Below are 14,153 nucleotides of genomic sequence, written 5' to 3' on the forward strand. Positions count from 1 at the left end.
TGGTTTCATTTCATTTTTAATTAATCTAGTTGAAGGGAGGGCAGGACTGAGCATATTCATTGATGTGCGCTTGTGTTTGTGGCTATGCTGGGATTTTTCCTCTTTTCTTCCAGTGCAGTGCGGTGCAGGGTATGTATGAGTATTACAGGTCTATACATAACAACATGTAAGCCAGGCAGTGCCTTGGACAACATGTTTACTTTAACAGCTGTAATTGCTTCTACTGGTGTGACATTGAAGAACATTCTTAGACGCTGAAGGACCGAGCGCCTTTGCAAAACTCTGATCTATGCGGCTCAGGTCCTTAATACCGCATACCAGTCCCCCAGGCTTATCCGTGGCATCCCGTATTTGCACTGTGAAATGACAGAGCTTGTTAAAAGTATGCAGAGACCACACGGCCGCTAAGAAGTCAAAGCCGATTGCAGCGGAGCTTGGCCGTGCTCGAGCTGGGCTGACACATCGGAGGAGGGGGAGGGGTTGGGGTGAGAGGGTGGCAGGATGTTTTTTGCGCTCTCACTCCGCCAGTCTCTGTGGTTCTTATTTTACATTACTGATGAGGAATAATTGGCAAAGATCTAAGGACGGTGCACTCATCAGCAGTGGTGGCATTTTCTTGGTAATTGGTGGCATTTTCTTGCAGAACAGCTTGGATGTCTACTGAGAGCTGCAACCAGTAATCAATCCCTACAATCAAGGATTAAATAGGTGTCCTTAATAATACTATTAGCACTAATGCTGAAACTGAGCAGTGCGTAAATAAAGTGATCCTTCGGTGAAGTCGAAATTGGTATTTTCAAATTCACCTTTTTTTGCTGCAGCTGTGCAAGTTGTCTGTCAGACTCTCTACAGTAATACTTTGTCTTTGTAAACTGTCTCTGTTCTCTAAGTGATCCCTCTCTGTCTATCAGTCAACTTACACCAAGGTTATTATAATTAACCAAAAATAAACTGAAAACTAAAACTAGTTGTGAACAAAGTATTTTTGCTAACTAAAATAAAAATATATAGATTAAAAAAAAAAAAACATAAAGTAAAAGTTTTAGTCTGTCAATTCAGTCAAATCAACAAGTCAAGTTGTGTTGTCAACACAACAAGCATGAGGAATCATTAGTGTGTATGTTTACTGGGATGTCAACTAGGGATGTAAAGATACACTGATCGACTATGATCAATGCAAAGTGAAAATATCTATCTATATTGTCATTTTTAAGACATGTGTTTATTTTGAAAGTCCGTTCCAGTGTGCCCCATGGGACCTAACTTCAGAAAAAATATGAATGGTAGTCTATGGCAAGAGACAAAAAATGATTTAATTCCATTTGAACTGTGCCACGAATGATGCATATGTTGTTTGTTAATTTAAAACAGAATTTTACATTTTGAGAAAGTATTAGTTTGTCGTAGTTTAGTTTAGTTTTGTGTGAAACTCCTTAGTTAACTGCAGTGCTCGTCTAGCACAGTAAACATTGCAAACTTACCTTTTAAATTTTGCCTCGACAAATACCTCCCATATCATAATTTTACAAAATCTAAACAAACTAATACTAAAACAACATATTTAATAATTAAAACAAAATTTAAATGATCATCAAACACACTGTGGAAACTACCTGAAACTGAACTGATTCAAAAACAAAAATTTTTAAACAAAATTAAAATAACATAATGGAAATATAGAAAACTGTAATAACTCTGAATGCATTCAATAACACTCGCTCACACAGATCTCCATCTCCCTCGTTGTGCTGCACGAAGAGAGCAGCTCAATAGCACAGCTGCCATGACATCACATTTGCAGACCTGCTATCATTGCTACACTGTCAATCTATAAAAACAAAAGGCCAGCTGGCTGCATTTTTTGTGTGTGTGTGTGTGTGTGTGTGTGAGAGAGAGAGAGAGAGAGAGAGAGAGAGAGAGTGGTTTTCAGCATGCATACAGATCTATGCTGAGATTTCCATGACTTTTTTTTGATATTCTTTACCAAAGAACCCTTTCTAGCATAACAACAGCCCAAGTTTAAATCCCTGCATCGCCCAAGTGTTACATAACCAGTAATGAGGACAAAGGCCAAGGCTTTAGAGCATGAAAATATCCCTTAAATTCAAAAGAGTAAGTGCAACAGCCAGTTTTAAATTGTTTCTTCAAAGTTAGATAAGATCTCTTTTAGGGATGCACAATGCCACTTTTGTTCCAGACCCAGTATGAGTACAAGCACTTTCATTTATGTACCTGCTGATATTAAGTACCAATACGAGTACTTAATGATTTGCTTGCATTTCTTAAAATGACTTTAAAAACATTTCAAACCAACCCAAAGTTACTGTGCTAATGTTTTGTTGCTTATTAAGCAATGCAGTTTACAGTATTCATTATATAATTTAGTAGAAATAATTGTACAGCATTATTATAGACTTGTAGAATTAAATTTAATGTTACAAATGATAATTATTTCATTATCATTTACAGCACTTAAACAATCATCTTAATTATACATTTATATGTGTAGTTTTTAGGTTGCTTCTTCGTGCCTCCCTTGCCTCACACCTAATTATTTCCTACCTGCCAGTGTTTAGGAGAGACAGATATGAGTGTAACAATAGAGTGTTTACACTGCAGTGAATCCAACAGAGTGAAGCTGGGTGTACTGTGCGGCCGTTTTGGTGAGGATTAACAGGAGAGTATACAAAGAGAAGTTGTAGCTGCTTATTGCTCACAGCCAGAAGGACTGGAAAACACTAATAACCAAGAAAAGAGGGTTACAGACTTGTGGCAGTAATGTTCTTCTCTTTGTCTCTGAATTAATTAGCCAACCCATTCAACTAGCTTATACCTGGTGGGACTTGGACAGCGTCTGTGGCCTACAGGTGCACTCTGTGAGTTTGTTGCAGCTTTACACGGACTGTTAAACAATTTTACGGACAGCTGCCAAAGAGAAACGCAGGCTGAAGCTTTTTTTTCCCCTGCAATTTAAGTTGGACAGAACTTAATAGTATGTCCCTGCAGTCGTTGGTGGACGACATTAAAGGGACAACTCACCCAAAAATCAAAAAGACATATTTTTCCTCTTACCTGTCTTGCTGCGAGCTGCAGAATTTTGGAGATATCGGCTGTAGAGACGTCTGCCCACTCTCCAATAAAATGTGACTAAATGGCACTCAGCTTGTGTTGTTTAAAGTGCCAAAAAATACATCTGAAATATTAAAATTCAAAACATCATGACCTGGTTACTTAAGATAATCCACACACCTTGGTGTGAGCAGTGTCATGTAGGAATTACTTTCTTTCTGCAGTAGAATCTACCAGAACTAGTTTCTTTCTTCTAAAAAGAAAGAAGTTCTTACATTAAACTGCTCACAACAAAATTGGTAGATTATCTTGAGTAACCAGTTCACAATACCTGAAGAGAGACAGTGCAGTTGAGTTTCTCAAATGTACCTTTTGGCGCTTTGCACTTCATAAGCCAAGTGCCAACTAGATATCTCCAAAACTCTGCAACTCACACCAAAAAAATCTAGATGGATAAATAGCACTACATACCAGGGGAAAATATGTATTTTTGTTTTTGGGGTGAACTGTCTCTTTAAGGACAAGTCTCTCGCTAATAATAACAGCACAACCAAGAAAAGAGGGTAAGCTTTAAGGGGCCTTCCCATGATAAGAAATTTGTTCCTGCAAGGTAGGGCGCACAGAGGCGAAGCACAGCGCTACAACCACTACGTCCTGTCTGCCAGGTATACAAACTTTAGCTCTGGATGTAGCTAAGTTCATAAACTATACGATCCAGAAACCTTATAACCCAACCTGACTGTTCACATTTCACCAGGCATTTACTGGCGAGATCGTAGTCCGTTTTTAATGTTGTGTTACAGAGTCTGGGGAATCCTGAAACACTTTTATTAGGTCGTGTCTGGAAGGGAACCCTTGATTTGCGAGGTTCTCGCAAGATTTTTCCATATCGTCCCTTCATTGTGATGTTAAAATGATCACTCTGGTGAGATCTTCCACGGTTCTGGGGTTCCCTTCAAGACCTCTGTTTGTGTCATTTCGACACATCTGTCATCTCTTCTACCTGCATCGTCACATTCAGCTGTTATCTCATTGGCTGCGTTTTGAAAGGTCAGTGGCAAACGAGGTCAAAGTTCAAGTAATTTGAACTTTGATTTCAAATAATTTGAACTTTGAGCACAGCGGCCAGCAGCAGATCTGAGCAGTGCGCCACTCTCTCTCGGGTGACACCACTCTCTCCATAGGAAAACAATGGGACAGCCAGCAAAAGCGTTTTTACCGCTGATCATCTGTTGGGGCCTTTAGCCTTGAACTCTCCTTAAACTCTGTGTTGTGTATGTTCTTTAGCTTTTTCATCAAATTGCTTATGCTGAAGCAGCTTCTTTTTGTAAAGTGGCATCAGGAGTAGTGTCTTGAAGTAGTTCTGAGTATGAGTATGAGTACATGAGGACAGACCAGACCAGTACCTGATGCTGGCATTGGTATTGGTGCATCCCTAGTCTCTTTCCATACTTCTGTTGAGGACTGTAATTTATTTGCTTGGTTCAAATGTCTTCTCCTTGCTTGAGAGGTTTTGTCTTAAATATCTTTGAGCCTAAAACCTAACATGAAGACAATGCTCTGTAGTGTTGTTAATTTTTTATTTTATTTTATTTATTTTTTTTAGCACACTTACATTTTATTTTTGTATTAACACATTTTCTCTGTCAGCAAGGATCCAGAGTAGTGGTTACAGAAAGCATATTTTTCCTTCAAGCTAGTTAAAGGTACTATTTATAGATATAAAAAACATGCAATTGCCAATAAAGCTTGTGTCCATTCTGAAGATGCAACTGTTTGAACTTGCATCTTCAAGCACATTTTGGCCTTGAGCAACAACACAAGTGGTGGCCCAGGTGTTTGTATGCCAAGTGTAAAACGCCTTGAGCTGTTCCCACAGTGAGGCTGCATTAAAGCCTGTAAACATGCTCTCTCGCACACACACACACACGCACGAACACACACACGCACCAGCGACCAAACAAGTCTTAATCCACACATGCAGGCTGGCGTCAGGCCTAAAAATAACCCTGTGCTCCCACAGGTTCAGCTCCTCTCATTACTTTACAAGGGAAACTGTCGTATCCAAGACAACCGTGAGCAGCTCTTCGCCTTTTTCCCCGGCGCTTTGCCATGGCAACAAGGGAAAATGCGTAAAATAATAATAAGTTGGAGCTAAAATTGGGTCTATTAAAAGGCTTGAGCTACACTTCAATACAGAGTTGCTCTACATGAGGAAATCAGCGTCATAGTTGGAAAAAAAAACAGAGCAGCATTCACACAATAGGCAGGAAATCAATTTTGACGGGGTTCACCAGCCAAAACTAAGGCTTTAACAGCACTTTTAGAGGTCTATGATGAAGTTGAGCACTTTTTAAAATTTGATTTTGATTGTATTTAGCTCCAGTACCCGGAGTGCAGAACATAAATAAACTTTACCTAATTAGACTGTTTCTACGCCAGAACTATAGAAAAACAACAACATGTACAGTGGCTTGTTGAAGAAAATTAACAGTTTTGTCCCTTCTAGTGGTCAGAAAAGTTTTTGATCTTCTCAAAAAAAAAACTACAAATTAATTCAATTCTTGAAAGTAAAGCCAAGTTCAATTTAACTTAAAGGGATACTTTTTGCAGCAAGAAAAGCTATTTTTGCCAAAAAAGGTCCACCTGGCCAAAAAAATCAATATCAGTTTTAGTGTACACTATGCCTAGGATATTTTCACTGCTTGACTTTGCTGTCAGACAGCCTCTTCTGACAGGAAAAAACTCTGTTATTTAAGCCAAATAGCGCTCTCACCAAACCACCCAAACTCCATAGGCAAAATCAGTCATTTGACCTAACATTACAAGCAAGTTGCTGGTCTACACTACGTTGTGAAGAGTGTTTGGTTGATTTGGTGAGAGTGATAATTGGCATTTTCATGTCAGAAAAGGCCGTCTCATGATAAAGTAAAGATGTGAAAATATTCTAAATATAGCGTACACTGACGTGATATTGATTGTTTTAGGTGAACCCTTTTATTTAAGTGGTTAAAATACCTTTTGTTGCTGACCACGTCCACAGTAGTTCAGTCAGCTTAGATTCTGTCCTGGTACTCCTATCTGCTTCTCCTGACTGGGAGTGTACCGACAAGCATCTACTGCAGGAAATACACCGACCATTGATAATTACCTCATACAACCCCACTTCAAATAATCCAAACTATCCTTTTAAACCACAAAATAACAAATTTGGTGGGACACAACCACAGAGATAGTTTTGGTTTTGTCTGACAAAATCTAGGAATACTCCGTAAAACCTCTGCTGCCATCTCAATACAATGGAGATGATTAAAATGTAATTTGTGCTGCTCAAAGCATTGACAAATTGGAAGAAAATCCCTGTAAAGATGTGGTTTCCTCAGAAGTAAGAACAATCCTGTCCAGTTTATATTCTTCTTACAAAAAGTATTGGGGAATGTTAAAATGCTTCACAAAAACTATCATAAGAGCTTCTTTTGGATATCTGCCCTCTAGTATCCTGAAGAAAGCCCCATTGTGTTTATGCTTCTCTGTTGTCAAACTAAATTCAAGAATAAACTCCTTCTCAGCAGGCGATATTAAAGCACTTCATCCAATCTTGCCTTCGGGGGCTCATATCAACACCCAAGTCACTACAAATGCCTGAACAAATCCAAATAAAGTGTGGAGGTCTTTTGGAGGAGAGGATAAATTCAAGTGCTGTTTAAAGCCATGTGCTGCATGGCTGAATCATTTCAAAAATGAAGGTGTGTCAGACTCTTCATGTGCATATTAATACACCCAATGTACTACTACTTGGTTGTTAGAGAACAGCATGGAAAAGAACACCTCATATACTTTTCCTGAGCACAGACTTAACAATGAAACTTAACGTGCCTTGAAAAGTCTGATCGTAAATGATCAACCACCAGTGAACAGATTTGGGACTAATTAGCCAACTCAGCCCCGTGAGCTACTCAGACATCCTCAAACAGTAAGAAAGCAAGAGTCAAATTCATTGTGTAATTATTAATATTATGCAATGTATGATTATATTACAAGAGAACAACCAATTCTCTCTTTAGAAAAAAATCACAATGACACCGGAGTTACCACCATCAATGGATATCACTTGATGCCAGACATCTAATAAAAGCTGATCAACTTAGTGCTGTGGGTCTTCCTTTTCCCTGAGCTCATACAGATTGTAATTAGTGTAATTAGAATTAAATGTCATGTACATACCACTGAGAGGCTAAAGGACTCTGGCAAAGCGCTGAGAGCCAACCAGGGGGAGCGTTTACAATCACCACCCTGCTGGGAGTTCATTAAAGATCCCCCCTTTTCTGAGAAGGCAGCCATGATGGAATAAGCTCAGTGAATGTCACAATTCCAATGTCTCTCAAATCTCCCACTGGAGGTTAAAGCCTGAATATTAGAGAGCAAATCCTCCAATTTTATGCCAAAACTGACACACTGACTTGCCTATTTTAGCATTTATAAGGAGACAATTCAAAAATTGTGGCGGGTGTGGAGGGGGACTGAATCTTATATAGAATTTTATTTAAAATTAAGATCTTCTGAAGACTTGTTTACCCCAGTAACAATCATTTATGGCCAACAAACTAAGTAAGCTCGGTGGCTGCTGAATGACTTGAGCACAGCAATATTGCCACCCCACCCCGAACTACAACAAAGAGTCTAAAAATAAATATGAATTAGATGAGCTGATGTTGTGTATGAGATCAGATGTCTGATTGTCTGTCATAATCACAGTAATAACATGGTGCCAAGTTGTGTGCCCGGGCCTGTTTGAAGACGTTTTCTCCAGACAGCTTGTTCTAAAGAGCACAGCTTTAAAACTATATAAAAAACACCACCAGCCAATTAAAGTTGTGTGCCCTTTGACATGTGGAAGGGTGAGAGAAAGCTGTGTGAAGCACGCAGTCTCACTCTATTGACTGATATCTTGGGGGGACGTCAAGGGATCCATTAGAAAACGGCCATGCCAGTTTTCCCTCTCCAAACTTTAGGCTAACTTTGGAGCATCATTTCACCCGCTTCCTAACAAACTGCCATGACATGGTTGGTACCAACATGTCTTCTTGATTCATATGATACCTGTAACTTCAGATGCTTTAAAGCTGAGTTTGCTACAGCCAATGAAAGATGGAGAGATGTAACACACACACATGACAAAACACATGATCCCCTCCAGGTTTACACCTGGTAGCAAAGCGTAACAACCTATGTTAAAGACAATATAATGGCCTTTAACAGTGTAGTTATTTGAGAAACTGAATGATGAAGACCCTTATATGCGAACTGTGACATCATCAGCAAAGCAACAAATAAATTACTGCCATTTCTTGTATATGAATGTATGAAGCTATTTTTGTTGGAAGTTCATTTTCTGTTTGTAAAGACCATTTATAAACTAGACTGAAAGTTATTTATACCCAAGAAAAATCCAATAACACTCATCAGATGGTTGGTAATGGCAAGTTGACAGCCCAGTCGCCTAACTGTGTCTGCACCATTAGGTTCCATATGATACCAGTAACTCTACTCTAGCTTTAAAAGTCAGCCCTCTACATCCTATGAAACACAGACAGATGTTACACTCACACACTCAACCAAACGCATGAAAATGGGAGGATGCAGTCGTCACTTTAGTGCCACAGTTTCTATATGTGGAGATCCGTGCCGGAGGGGACGAGGTGGCAGGTGTGAGAGTAAATGAGCAGATCATTTTTATGAATGACACCGTAGAGGCTTGGAAAAAGTTGCTGAGGCAATGTGAACTGCTGCAGATTAATCTCCCTGTGGAATCGAGTGCGGATGGCTCCAACTTCTAAAGTCTTTCTATCTGCCAGCTGCAGCCGATTAGAATTCCTGTTTGATGCAGTAATTAATCACTTAGTCCGTAAAAGTAGTAAAACTGCACAGTGTCATGGTCAGGCACCGTTTAAGGCGTTCTTATTAAACGTATTTTGTCTATGAGGTGAGGATGCCTTCTGACTTCTTCAATATATTAAGATCTGGGGGAGGATCAGGGGTCACACAGGGATAGCTCTTTGAATTTTTCAGAATGTGTAACCAAGTTTAAAGGATTTGTATTAATTCAATGTCAAGTATGCATTTTTCTAAGGCTTTGACATGACATAGTCACATTGTCTACACCACCACACTGGTATTTTTGTTCTGATTTGATCCAATTTAATGTCTCGTACAAAATGTATTCAAATCCTCCTGAGAGAATTTAGAATGAACGACGCATTTTCAAACTTTAACGAGTCCGACTTCAAGCAGAGTACTCAAATCATTAAAGAAGTGCTTAGACAGTGTTTCTGTTGAGGTAGAACCAGACCTGCTGATCTTGTAGCCAATCCCCAAAGCTGTCAAAAGCAGGGAAATTTATGGTAAACCTCCCACTTCCAAAACAGAAACAGATAAGAAGGCTTAAGTTTCTTTAATCCCAGTCAAAAGCTCTTTGAAATCAGACCTATCTGTCTGTGGTTTTATTTGAAAATCCAGTAGTGGGACTGTATATACTGTATATAGTCTGGACTAGAGCAGTACCTTTGTTTAAAACAGTTATCACCAGCATGTTGAAAAATACAGTATGCACAGACTGCATATACACAGAAAAATAAACATTTCACTGTTCAATATTATTCATGGTTGTGCTTAGAGATGTAATCATCTAACCTGACATGCCAAATGGTTTGTTACACCAAACTACCTGTTGTCCTTAGAAACTGTTTGGAAAAGGGCACGCACTTGACAAACAAAACACTTAGCAGGTGACTGAATGAACCATCTATCTCTTGCCAAAGTTGTTCGGTAGAAGAGCGAAAACATCTTTTTCATCGAGAAGAGCCTTATTCAATGAAGTAATACTCTCCAGTTATGATATAACTGATGCTAACACAGGATCTACACTAACCTTTTCAGAAGCCACCGTTATTTTTTCAAGACGAGCCACTTTCATAGAAGTTTCACATTGTTGTCTCACCTAAAACCATGATAGGACGCTGATTGTGGGGGGTGCTGTAGGATTCTGGCCTGTGACATTAACATGTGCAGCTGATACATGGCCCTCATTTGCCTAATTAGGTAGTGTTTGCAAATAGAAAACACGTGAAACATGTGCCAACACATGGTATTGCAGACTTTAGATCAAAACGGGGATCTGTGTTGCGAGTCTGATTCCTGATAAATGTCATATGTCGATACCAGGCCCAGATATGGGTACTGGATTGGATTGTTCCCATCTCTAGTTGTGCCATTGCCTTCCACACAATCTAGCAAGAGTCACTGGTTTTAGTGAACTGACAAAATATATTTCCTCCAAATTATGCAAAGTTAGCCTCAAATTTCTAACCTTGTGGTAGCTTGCTGATGAGGTCAAATGGTTTAAGCTATTAAATACATCTGCATGTAAAATGTTACAGTAATGGCCTCCCAACCCCCCCTCCAGGACAACAAACAGCTCAGTATGAACCTCATATTGCGCTGTAGTTATCTGCCTGAGCAGTCACAAATGGATTTCTATTAACACTAAAAATATAATAACATATTTCTTGCTGGCAGAGGATATTTGAATACTTCCTCTGCAGTCAGTAAAATGTCCTCACAGTCTGACAATAAAGCAAAAGACAGGAAAGACAAGATCATAGATGTTTGAGCAATATTCATAAGGACCAGTTGAACTTGGCTGAACTTAAACCATGTCAATACAAGAGAAACTACAGACCTAACATTGGGTCAGGCTGATGGAGAGCCACATATGACATTATCAATACAAACTCAAAGGTTGTTGAGAACATTTACCACTTTCAGATTTGATCTATGCTAGATCTGAAAAAAAAAAAAAAAAAAAGACTCACCCTCAAACAATTTCAAGGTGATAATATAGACCTAACATTGGTGGCAGAGTAAGAAGGATGGCATGATGTATGAACCTGGAAAAAACAAAACAAAACAAAAACACTGAATGACTGTAAGCATGAAAACGATTTAGTTTAATGGGGAAAATACAGTAAAAATTATAAATCAGTTCTTCTTAAATGTGAACATTTTCTGGTTTCTTTCTGGCTTCTGAGGACCTCATCTTGGGCTCTGGGTCTACATCTCTGGCCATTTTCTAACATTTTATGGACCAAACAACTATTCAAGAAAATGACAGACAGATTAATTGATAATGAAAACAATGGTTACATAAAAGACTTGACAAAAGGGTCAAAACCTGTGGAGCACAGGGACATAAGTACAGTCAAGTGACAAGGTTGTGGCAGGATTAATTAATCAATTAATCAAGAAAACAATCGACAGTCAACAATGAAAATATTCGTTAGTTGCAGTCCCACACACTGTTTAACTGATTAACTGCCAAACTGAATGTCACACTGCATTAAACACTCATTTTTTATGCCAAAGAAATACGGTAGATGTCTCTCCTTTTAATGTTTATTTACCTTACATGTCACACACTCACGCACACACTGACCACAGGTGCTCTTCCATTGGTCCACACGCGCTCAAACATCTGTGCACGTCTTAGAATGTGTGCGCATGCGCAATGGCGATGAACAGGTGCATGACGTGCATACAGTCGTTATCAACATTACTGTTAAATTCATTTCAACGCTCGGATGAACTATACGTTGTTTACGCTTCTTTAAGCTGTCGAAGAAGGCTGTTTTCACCTGTGGTTGTAGTACAGGTGAAAGTAGCCTAAGGTTAATTAGCTCAATAAAGATTTCATGTGGCTAATTGAGGCAAATACTAGCCTGTGGTGGAGATACTGCGTAGGTTTCTTGTGCTGATTGCGCGTTTCCTCCTTGACAGGGGAGAAAAATAAAACGCGAGGTGAGACAATGGGTAGTTTTAATGTCATAAAAAAGACTGAATGTTGTCTCACTTTGACCGGATACACGAAATAGCATCAAACTGCATGTACGGACGTCCACCTGGCAAGTGGTGAAGGTGGACTACATCTCTGGAAACGCGTTAATGGTATCCACCAACCTATTAACACCATGTTTCCTCGGTAAAAAAAAAAAAAAAAAAAAAAAAGCAGCGAAAGCTTTCGTGCTCACCTGCCCGGTGGTGGTCACCTTTATCCAGATGCCTCTTCGGTCAGGAGGGTTGAGATATGTCCACCTGTCCACTGGCAGTAGTTGAAGAACGGACGGTCTCGGTTAATCTATGCAGTCACTTTGACAACACCGGAGCCAACGGCAACCCACACAAACTGCTGCTATCTTTAACGAGACCTTACCTAAACCGGCTCAAATGCTCTCGCACGTAGCGCCATTGATTAAACCCAAACTGAGTGCTCTGTTGGTGCCGGCCCTGTTTCTCTAAGGATGCCCGGGGAGGTTTTGTGATGACAGATGCGTCTTTTGGTGTGATACACCAGTGTGAAGTTGAAGCGTGTCCGCTGCTGTCGATGTGAAACCCGCACAGGAGCACGAATGTGATGGACTTAACTTGCAAATATACGGTCCCTTGTGATATAGTGACATCTAGTGGCGAGAAGAGCAAGTACATACTCTTTGTGGCGCATTTGTTTTGGTCTTGCCCGCAAACAAAACAATTGTGGAGTAAACTGTCAACATTTGTTACAGATCATATCTGTCCAAACTTTAGATTACTTTTGAAAAATGTATTGTTTGGATTCAGTGAATATTACAGAAGCATACAGAGCTGTACCCATCAATGCATTTTTCTGTATCTGACTGTACAAATAAAAAAAAAAGCTGTTAAACTTTACAAAATATTTTTTTAAATCTTTATTTTTCCCTCCAGCTTTTAAATTTGGACCCCGTGGAGGGGAAAAAAATACAGAACAGCAAGTACAGTTGGCTTTCTTTATATTTACAAATATTTCATTACTGGACTGAAGTAGGTTTTTCAGGTATCTGTACTTTACTTGAGTAATCATTTTTCTGATGACTTTTCCTTTACTCCCTTCATTTTAACACACATATCTCTACTTTATACTCCTTGCATTTTCAGTTATTACTTTTAAGGCATTTGAGGGAAATTATTTATTATTAATCTCTTAAATCAGTAAAGTTATGGTCACAGAATCTCTTTTCACCGCCTGTATTTTGTGTGTAAGTCATTTGCCAAAAGAGCTTCTATAGATAATGCAGTAATATCATTATTGTGGATTCTTTTGGCTAAGATAATCATGTAGAGAAAATCTGATTTCATGATAACAATACATGACATGAAAGACTTTTGTTGCACTATAGAGATGAGGAAATTATTAATAAAAGAAAAAAGGCTTAATTAGACCTGGAGTGTGTCCTTGTGATGAATATAATGTTCCAAGTTCTGTTGTTAACAAAGAAAAATGATTTTCCCAATGTGTCCGTATCATTCAATGTCCGTATCCTAGAGGATACATTGCTCAGATAAGGGCAGAAAACAGGGATAATCACTCACAGATACATTTGTTTTTAAGGCCTATACTCTACAGATAATCAATAACATAAAAGTGTGAAATATTGATTACTCTTCTCTTCTTATTGATTACTCTTGCCAGCAGGATATTGCTAGTGTGTCTGGAAACCACAGGGGATAAAAACATGAATACGATGTTTTGTTTATAAACGTTAAAAACTTGTGGTCTGCTTTTCAGCTTTCAAAACTTTTTATGTGAAATATACCCTAAACATAGAACATATCTCAGTAGACACAGAGTGTAAACTGGAAGCTTAAAGGCACAGTTTGAAAATGAAATCATGAAATTTTGTTATTTTACTCTAGATACAGAAATTAATTGATCCACCAAAATATTTATATGTTCTTGCCCATTTGAGGATTAAGAAAAGTAACTAAAACCCAACAACCATTCCTTGACCGAGTCATTGCAGCAAAGAAACAAAACTGCTACTTATGTCATAGAAACACATAATGAATAATCTTATTTCAGACCTTTAACACAGAAGTTTATAAGATCTAACTATGCTTACACTGTTTCATTTTCTAGATGGGTAAAGTGAGAGAAGAGTAGGGGACAGGAACATTTTTTGAAGTCTTCTTGTTTCCTTTTTCACTTTGTTTATTTTTTTATACGGTTCTGATTC

At 38.7% G+C, this 14,153-nt stretch overlaps 1 protein-coding gene across 2 annotated transcripts in view; it reads right to left on the minus strand.

Annotated features, from left to right (window-relative positions):
* Positions 1 to 12,511, minus strand: part of mpp2b (MAGUK p55 scaffold protein 2b) — a 60,034-nt gene extending 47,523 nt beyond the window's left edge. Inside the window, exons 1-2 of one of the 2 annotated variants that reach the window (XM_084741063.1) lie at positions 12,335 to 12,511; positions 12,153 to 12,223 (exon numbers count right to left, since the gene is read on the minus strand). The gene's annotated coding sequence lies outside the window, so the exon portion shown is untranslated. Of the gene's footprint in view, positions 1 to 12,152 lie in introns of both variants that reach the window. The other variant, XM_084741062.1, reaches the window with a different exon arrangement.
* Positions 12,512 to 14,153: the final 1,642 nt, after the last annotated feature.

This window comes from Lutjanus erythropterus, chromosome 17 (genome assembly GCF_056507025.1).
Source record: "Lutjanus erythropterus isolate fLutEry1 chromosome 17, fLutEry1.hap2, whole genome shotgun sequence".
NCBI classification, from domain to species: Eukaryota; Metazoa; Chordata; class Actinopteri; order Lutjaniformes; family Lutjanidae; genus Lutjanus; species Lutjanus erythropterus.